This window comes from Propithecus coquereli, unplaced genomic scaffold, assembly GCF_000956105.1.
Source record: "Propithecus coquereli isolate 6110/MARCELLA unplaced genomic scaffold, Pcoq_1.0 Scaffold90, whole genome shotgun sequence".
NCBI classification, from domain to species: Eukaryota; Metazoa; Chordata; class Mammalia; order Primates; family Indriidae; genus Propithecus; species Propithecus coquereli.
In genome coordinates, this window is record NW_012155285.1 from 3833777 (window position 1) to 3842669 (window position 8893).

At 47.0% G+C, this 8893-nt stretch overlaps 1 protein-coding gene across 1 annotated transcript in view; it reads left to right on the forward strand.

The window, feature by feature from the left end:
- Window positions 1-5656: 5656 nt before the first annotated feature.
- The window catches only part of PLA2G7 (phospholipase A2, group VII (platelet-activating factor acetylhydrolase, plasma)), a 28697-nt gene continuing 25460 nt past the window's right edge, over window positions 5657-8893 (forward strand). The window contains exons 1-2 of the mRNA XM_012664660.1: window positions 5657-5830; window positions 7489-7657. The gene's annotated coding sequence lies outside the window, so the exon portion shown is untranslated. The remainder of the gene's footprint in view (window positions 5831-7488; window positions 7658-8893) is intronic.

Below are 8893 nucleotides of genomic sequence, written 5' to 3' on the forward strand. Positions count from 1 at the left end.
GATCTTATAAAAATATTAACTCTTTGTATTCTACAAGTAGTAGAATCTGCTAATGGGATACTCAACTTGTCTGATGAATGTGTTTCAGCGCTGACCGTGTGACCTTGCGACTGGATAAATGTCAAACATCTATGCTCCAGGGTTTCCCGCTGACCCTGTGATAGGCCACAGAGGCCACCCGGGCCTGTATCTGTGGGCCAGCATCGATCTTTGATCACATTGGCTCAAGTACAGGGACTAAAATTTCTGGCTGAGTTGACGTCCACAAAACCTTTTCTCCATAGAATCAAGGCCATTTTTAGATCAGGAAGGGACTCTGGAAATAATGAGCCCAAAACTCATTTTACAGATGAGGATATTGAGAACCATTGACATTAAATTGTTTACTTAAAGTAACACCGCTACTGTGTTGTCATTCATCTCTTGCCACCTCCCCAACTCCAGCTAAACTCAGCGTGTAGAAATAGATGCCCCTTCAGGGACTGAGGAAGTGTGGGCTGGCAGCTTTGCCACCCCCTTCCGTATTTTCCCACTGCTGTTGACCCCTGCTCAGGGCACTGTGATGTGATTCTCTCCTACCTCACTGCAGTTCTAGAAAAGATGATAATAATAAACACATACAGGCATTGTTCTGAGCACGTTAACACACATGAACAAATTTAATTGTGTGGGGCAGGTACAACGATTATGCCTACTTTACAGAAGAGAAAACTGACGCACATAGTAATCAAGTCACTGGCCTCAGGTTACAAAGCTAGTGGTCGGACAGTCCAGGTAGTTTGGTTGCAGCATCCACGTTCTTATCAACTGTGCTCCACTGCCTCTAGACGTGGTAAGTCAAAGTCCCGTGCAAATGTGATTGAAGTTAAGACTGCTCCACCTGGGAAAGGAGCCAGCTTCAACTTCGAACCGACACTTCTTAAAGATGTAATACAGTGAGGTGGACAAAATGGGGACCTGAGAACTGAGAGTGGCAGGAAGGAAATGGAATATTTGTTAAATGCCTTTGGATTTCAGGCATTGTTCTACGGTATTTCATGGATATTATCTCATCAGTCCCAACATCAAGCCTGCACTATAGAGAGTTTGCAGGCAAGGAAACTGAGGCTCAGAGGGCTTAAGCATACTCAGAACAGGTCTCTCTACTTTCTTTTGAGAGTTTGAAGTAAGAGTACTGATCAAACTCAGTGCCTGCCTGATGGTGTTACTATCAGTGTTCAGATCCTGGGATGTGGGGGGCGGGTCCCAGCGTTCCCTGTATATGGGACAGGGAAAGTAAGAGTCGGGTTCCATTTGGGCTTCCGGATCATTTGTTCCTGTCTATATCCATCTTGCAGGAGCTTTCACAGGGCCTGCTAGTCAGGGAGGAGGACCTTGGTTGACATCTTGGACTACCCAGATCAGACTGGGGAAGGGGAGGTGCTGGATCTAGGATGCAGCATCACTGCTGATGAGCACAGCTGGAGGTGTGTGCCAATCTGTAAAGAGGCTTATGACATCTTGCTCTGGGGAGTTAGGATTTCCAGGTGCACCATATTTCCTCTAAGATGCTATTTTGCTACCAGAGACCACCTTTAGAGACATAGCTGTGGCTGTCCTTTCAGCCTCTCCTGTCTGCTGCACAACCTAGAGGTGGGTCTGTGTAGCTCCCTCACATACTAACTCCTGGATGGGGCTTACAGAAGTGCTCTGTATTACTGTCTTGGATGCTCACGTCCCTTCCACCTAGCGGCCCTTGTGCAGACATTTCATCTTCTCTGGCCTCTTCTGTGGACCTGTTGTCCCTGCATCAACTCACTTGAGTAGGTCCCTTTGGGGGATAAATTCACAACAAATATTTCCCAAGAATCTGACCACACATGCAAAAAAAGACCGTATCTCTCTACAAGGGGTTATTAATCTAGTTGAGGAGGTAAGATATCGCACAATAAAATGTAACTGAGACTATGTTAAATGCCATGAGAGACACTAAAGCACTTTCAGCCTGGTATTTAGGAAGCAGTGGGCATGCTGGACATCTTCCATTCATCTCATCAGATCTACTCTCCATTATTCTGCACCCTGGGAGGCCGAGCTGCGTGGACGGCACCCATGGGCTCCAGTGCTGCTGGCTTCCAGTTGGGCCTGGGCAATTTCCAGCAGTAGATTGGAGAGTGGATGGAGCACGGAGTCGGAATATTTAGTCCCTTGGCTTTCTTCCTGTCTGGCTGCCATGGATTTGCTGTGAAGGCCACGGCTCCTGTCAAGGGGTCTTCTCCATGGAGTTAACCTCACCAAGGCCCAGACATTGCTTTCTCCTCTTGCTCCTTGAAGACCACAGGTGGTAAGGGCTCTTCAGTGTTATTTGCCTAGAGGCACTGCACTACCCCTTGTTGAATTCCCTACATTTTGCTCCCCATTTTGTCCACAGACCCTTTATTAAACACTCATCAAATAATCCAGTTTTAGCATGCTGCATGCTTTCTGCCAGGTCCTGGACCAATAAAGGAGGAATTATACAGGCAAAGGGGGTGCCACAGCATGGGGTCCAGAATGGCTGAACATAAAGTTAGTTGAATGTGGGAGAACTGAATGAAAAGGAGATTGCAGCCAGATCCTGAAGGGACACAAATATCATGTCAGGGTGTCTGGACTTTATTTCTCCCTCTGTGCAATGGGTAACACTGACACTTTCCGAATGGGGAAGTAGAATGATCACAAGTCCACCACTTTTGGAGAAGTAATTTGGCCACAAGAATGTAAAATGTATACTTGGGGTGAAGGACACCCATAGAGGAAAGAGAAAGAGAAGGCAAAAAAAAAAAAAAATATGCATATACTCTGACTCAGAAAATCCATTTCTAGGTATTAATCACAAAGAAGTAATTAAAAGCATAAATAGAGATTTAATTGCAAGGATATTAACTGAAGTACCATTGCAAAAATTAAAAATTATAAACAACCCAAATTTCCACTCACATAGCCTTTAGAAGTAATGCTGTAGATGTGGATGTATTGGCTTGATAAAATGTTGATATTATACTGCTAAATGAAAACAGAACCTTATAAAAATGACTAATAGTTGCAGTATATAGACTGTTGTTTATGTGGAGAAAAGCTTTTTAAAAGGATATACATTGAATTAGTCATAAACATTATTTTTCCTATAATGAGCATGCATAATTTGTATAAACAAAAGAAACATTTCATAATTGTCAAGGGTAGAGCTTTTGAGGGCCTTGAATAGCATGGTAACAGTAGGAATGGGAGGAAGGATTGGATGGCATTGTGCATGTAGAATCAAATCACTCAGCAACTAGATAAAGGATCTGGGTGACTGAATCATAGCACCACTGAGAGAAACGTGGGAGGCTTGGACCCAGCACAATGCCACCTACATCTTGATTGAGGTAAGAAGGGGTGTTATCAATGACTAGGGGAAGGAAAAATGACCTGGAGCCCGGTTTGGCAAGCCAGATGGTAGAAACAATTACTGAATGCATACAAACAAGTCGATTGTGACATCCAGGGTTCTAGGGGCCCTAAGTGAACCATGTCCACAAAAGGTATTAAGGCACTGCAAATGAGAAATGAACACTAAGCCTAGCACTGGATAATAAATTGTAGAATTTGCTAAAATATCAAATAAAAGATGCTTTGTCTTCTTTCTTTCCTACTTCAGAAATTTAGGGGCATGGCTATCCTGGACCTGTTGTCCTCTGGAAGTGCTTCACCTCTGAGCTCTTGGACCTCAAATTCCATCCTCTGATCATGACATTCTACCTCCCCACTTCTGTCGCTCCTCCTGGGGGAGGTTCTTTCAACTCACCTGAACCCAGTATTTTTCAGTTCTTCCCAGTTATTCATATACATATTCATATATATATGAATTAACTCTTTTATAGGTGTAAATATAGTACATATGTATATGTATAATTTATATGTATGTGTTTGAGAAAATCTCAAACCATATTTTTTTGTGTGTTTGTTTTGTTTGTTTTTACACCACTACAATCATTGACACAGAAGACTTCTATGACTAAAAGTGTAGGCGTGGAGCTTCCACGCCTTACCCAGATGTGCTCCCCTCCAGGAACCTCCATATGTTCAGCTATCCAGAAGCTCCCCAAACCCCGTCTTTTTGGATTTTTATGGAGGCTTTATCACATAGGCATGATTGACAACCATGCAGAGATGTGATTGGACAAAAAGCACATGCTCTAAACCCAGCAAGGCCTGTCTAGACTTCTTGGCCTCTCTGTGCAGCCTTCCTTCCTCTAGGATATGGGGCAGGACCCTCTCTGGAATGCAGGTCTTTCGATGCACAATCAGATTAGAGTCCTGCCTTGGGCAGCTGAGAGGAGGACAGGAGAAGGTCAGAGAGAGAGATTCTGTTTCCAGACCTGCTCTCAAAGCCCACCACTTTTTTAGGTGTAGTATTGAACCTCCAACTTCTTCATCTGGTCATAAGCTCAAACAGAGGAAGGCCTTAGAGATCTTTGGTAGGGCACATGTATACTTTCTTAGATTAGTATTCGGGGGACAATTTTTTCATATCAGGTTAGTCTAAAAAGTACAGGAAAATATTTTAGACTGATATAGTTTTGTTTAAATTTCTATCTATTGTTAGGTTTAAATAAGCAACTGCTGCTTTACAGCTATTAGCATTAACCCACATGGAATGACTACTTCCCATGTGTCAGGATCTGTCCTAAGCATTTCATATGTATTTGCATTTCATTCTCGCAAAGTGCCTCTGACTGACTGACTTGGTCTCCATTTTATGCATGAGTACACTGAGAAGCAGAGATGAGGAAGAACTTGCCCACCGTCACACTGTGTAAGTGGGAGAAACTACCTACAACCCATGTATGCCTTCTTACTGCAGTCCTTGAGTTCAAAATCAAACAAATAAAATTTCATCTCACCAACAAACAAACCAGTATTTTTAAAAATATAAACTTTTAATAACACCACACATAAATTCAAACTACTCTCCCTGAGGGTCTAACTGAAGCTTTAAATGAATGTTTCTTAATTTATCACGGAGTGGATGGATTGAGGAGAAAGCACGGGAAAATGAAGAAGGGGGTTTTAGTTAAACCCCAAATAACTTTGTGTTAAACTGAACTATAAAAGGGCCCTGTCTAACACCGTTTTCCCCTAGATCATAAGCGCTACTCCCGATTGTCCTTCACTGTATTTCCTCGGAAAACGACGCTAGCACCAGGCAGGCCTTCCGATCTGGGGCAAGGTCCACAAGCCTTCTGAATGCGCATTCAGTGCGCAAAGCACTGAAACACGCAACGCACAGAGCGTTTCAGATCACAGACGGACACGGAGTAATTTAGTGAATTTAGAGAACATAGTGAAACAAGCGAAATGGGCCTGATGTGCGGAGAATTCGGCAGGGAGCAAGTATGCTCAGAGTCAGGTCTGAGAGCAGGACCTGGGAACGCCGCACCACCGAGGCACTGTCTGGATCCACCCGGCGTTGGGCCGCTAAGCTCACCCGCGGGGCCAGGTTGGGGGACCGGGCCCTGGGGAGGACGCAGGGTGCGCCCGAACACGCTCGGGTCGGGAGCTGCCGCGGCTGGTGGGAGGCCGGCGGTCGCACGCTCCTCCCCGGTCCCTCCTCCCGCAGCGCCGGGGGAGGGGAGGGTCAGGGCGAAAAGGCCAAGCGGGGCGGGCCCAGGGTACAGCCCACCCGCCCGCCGATAGCCGGAGCTGTCCCGCCGCCCGCTGGCCTGAGACCCACAGTGCCGGCGACCGGCAGCATTCGGGTTTGGCGCGCTCGGGTGGCGTCGGCGCGCGGCGGAACGTGCCCAGGGACCCGGGTTCCCGCGAGCAGGTCAGCGCAGCGCCGGAGCGAGGCCGGAGTGGGAGGACGGGCGCGGGGCGCGCTCCGCTCAGGCACTGTCGTGAGCGACAGGCCGAGCCCCAGAAGGGCGACCGGCCGGAGTGGGCCAGCTGCGACTGCACCTGCCCTCCGGGCCGGTCCGGGGCTCACCGTCCCGTCCCCTCCGCCCCCAGAAACCGCTGGGATCGTTGCGCGGGGAGGTGATGGAATTCGAATCCAGTTCTCCCAAACCTTTTCCCGGGGACGCAACTCTAAGAATTCGGAACTCAGAGGCAGAATCAGGCCAAAGGGACCGGGAACACGGCGTTTTCCTATCTATAGGTCTCCTACCGGGACACACGCACACCCTCGCTTTGGGGAGCATTGCTGCTCCTGAAGCCCAGTTCCGGGTAGCTCCTGTGGGGACAGATCACAGCAACACGTTCCCTGCCGGGAGCGTGCCCCCTGCTGGCCATAGAAGATCGTGGCTGTTCAATTTATTCTGAGTCAAGGAGGAGCCCCGATTTTTAAAAAGTCAAGTAAAATCAGAAAACAGAGGACATCGTCTACCTCTTCGTTTCCTGGAGCTCCTAATAGAAATTTTCTATGGCGAAAAACGAAGAGTTCAGGCTTTCATTCTGGCCTGTGGTTCTTGGGATCACTGCAGAGGTGGTGAGGGAGGAAGGAGAGGGGTGTGTGGCTCATAAATGGGAGCTTGCTACCTTTAAAGGCGCACGGAGTCAGGTTTGGGAGGGACCTGTTAACAAATGAGTCTTGCACAAATTGCCTTTGAACCAAGTGAGAATGCTGAGCTGGGAGAACGGTGGGTGAGCAGGAGGTGGAGAATGAGTCCTCTGAGGTGCTGGCGATCCCAAGAGGCTGACACTGAATTCGGGGATCTGGGTATTAAGTATCGGCATGACCAAGAAGGAGGTGGCCTTCTGGCCAAGAGGCACTGCTGAGCTGCCAGCACCCAGGCAGGTCTCTTCCCAGAGGGGGTTCTGGTGGCCCTGCAGAAGGTGGTGAGAGCCCACTGACTTGGCATTTTCCAGAATGCGTGCTGTTTGCACGCTGGCATTGAGGGTGCTTTCCCTAAACTGCTGCTGGCCACGCGATGATGCTCTTCATGGAACTGAGCCCTACACACTCCAGGCCGGCACCGCAGCCTGTCACTGGCAGTTATGCCACTGAGACTGAAGGAGCAGCAGAGTGAGAAGAAATGTTCATCTGGTTCAGCCACACATTTTACAGTTGAGAAATCCTCTGCGAGGTGTGGAGGCCTTGCCCAGCACTGCAGGACTTTTCCCGGAAACAGAACCCTGGGCAGCTGGGTCCTCATTTGCTCGCCATTGTTTCTCTGTGCCCTTTGTGCTTTAGTCCTGAGGAACAGGCACGGCCCCCACCACAGTCCCTCACCCAGTCACATTTGCAGAAGAACACAATTCATCACCCTCTGGAGGCTCTCAGCATAGAACATTAAGAAAAGGGCAAACTGGGTACCTGAGCAACTGGAGTGGGAGCCCTGGGAGTGTCGGATGGAGTTTAGGGGTCCCCTTCATCTATGTTCCTTTCCCTGACACCCAGAAGATGGATATTTCCTGGAAAGGAAGGTGATCGTCATGTTATTTCTGTTGTCATTCATCTTAAGCCTGATTTTTTTTTTTTTCAAGATCTCTGATAATGAACCCGACTGAACCCTCAAAACGTTGAGAAATTTCCATTAAAGTAAAGCATTGAAGAGAAAGTATTGAGTGAAGAGAAATTGAAGGGGAACATTTCGTTCCAAAATCACATCATTCCAGAATTCTGGGGAAGCGTTGCGGCTTGAGGACATGAGCGGTGGGTTCTTACTGCCTTTCTTTATGAAGCCAGTCACTTGTTACTGTGCTCGATTTTATGGGAGTTGACGCATAACACACTAATAGAAACAGGCTAATCATTATAGGTATGTCGTTTTTTAAATAAACTTAGTAGTTGAGGAGAAAGGAAAAGTCTACTATAAAAATAGGTAGTCATTGAATTAAGTGGGCTGGCTGACTCCTAGTAGAAGCTGTGTTCATTCACTCATTCATTCATTCCAGAAAATATTTATTGTGTAGCTCCTGTGTGTGGGGCACTGAGTGTAGAGTGGTGAGTAAGACAGATACAACCTCTGCTCCCATAGAGTTCACATTCTCAAATCCAAGGCTGAGCAAGGTGAATTCATACAGTGAGAAATGTTTTGAAAGAAAGCAGAAATAAACAGAGTGCTATGGGAGAGTGTTGGTGTGTGTGTGTGTGTGTGTGTGTGTGTGTGTGTGTGTGTTGCATGGGTGGGAGGGGCCCAGCTTCTTGGATTCTCTGGGAGATGGCCTTGAGTGAGACCCGGGGAAGATGGACAGACGGTTCCAGCAGAGGGAACCACAGGCACAGAAGTCCTGGTCCCGGAGACAAGTGGCATGTTGGAGGCACAGTTGGAGGACCAGTGTGGCTGGAGTTAGGTGAGCGAGGAGGAGAGTTGGAGGAATGAGGTTGAGGGGCATGGGCTAGTTCAGGCAGAGCCTCGTAGGCTGAGCTAAACAGTTTGGATCTTATTCTAAGTGCAGTAACAAATGAAAAGAGAGTTTGGGGGAGAGGTGTGACATAATAGATTTACATTTTTTGAGAGATTACTCTGAGTGCCATGTAGAGAATGGATATAGGGGAAGAGGAGGGTACATAAGGAAACGAGCTCCAGTTCACTGATGGTCACCTTGTGGAGGGGGAGTAGAGGAATGTTGGCTATTTCTTGGCGGTGGACTGGGAAGTTTACTTAATGTTTCTCTGTCTCACATTTCCCATCTACAAAATGGGGATGGCATTGCTACACCTGGCCCACTTGTAAAACCCAAGAAGCTACTGAACAGGCTCTTAAGGGCAATGTAAGATTTTATTGCTATTATTATTTGCTAATATTGTGTCACATTGAATTCCCTGGGCTTTATTTTGAAATTTGTTCCAATGAATTTTAATGTCTTTTTATTTATTTTATTGTTCCTTTATCTTAATTCCCTTAGAGCATTTCAGAAATGTTCTTTTAACAGGTTTTCTCAATCC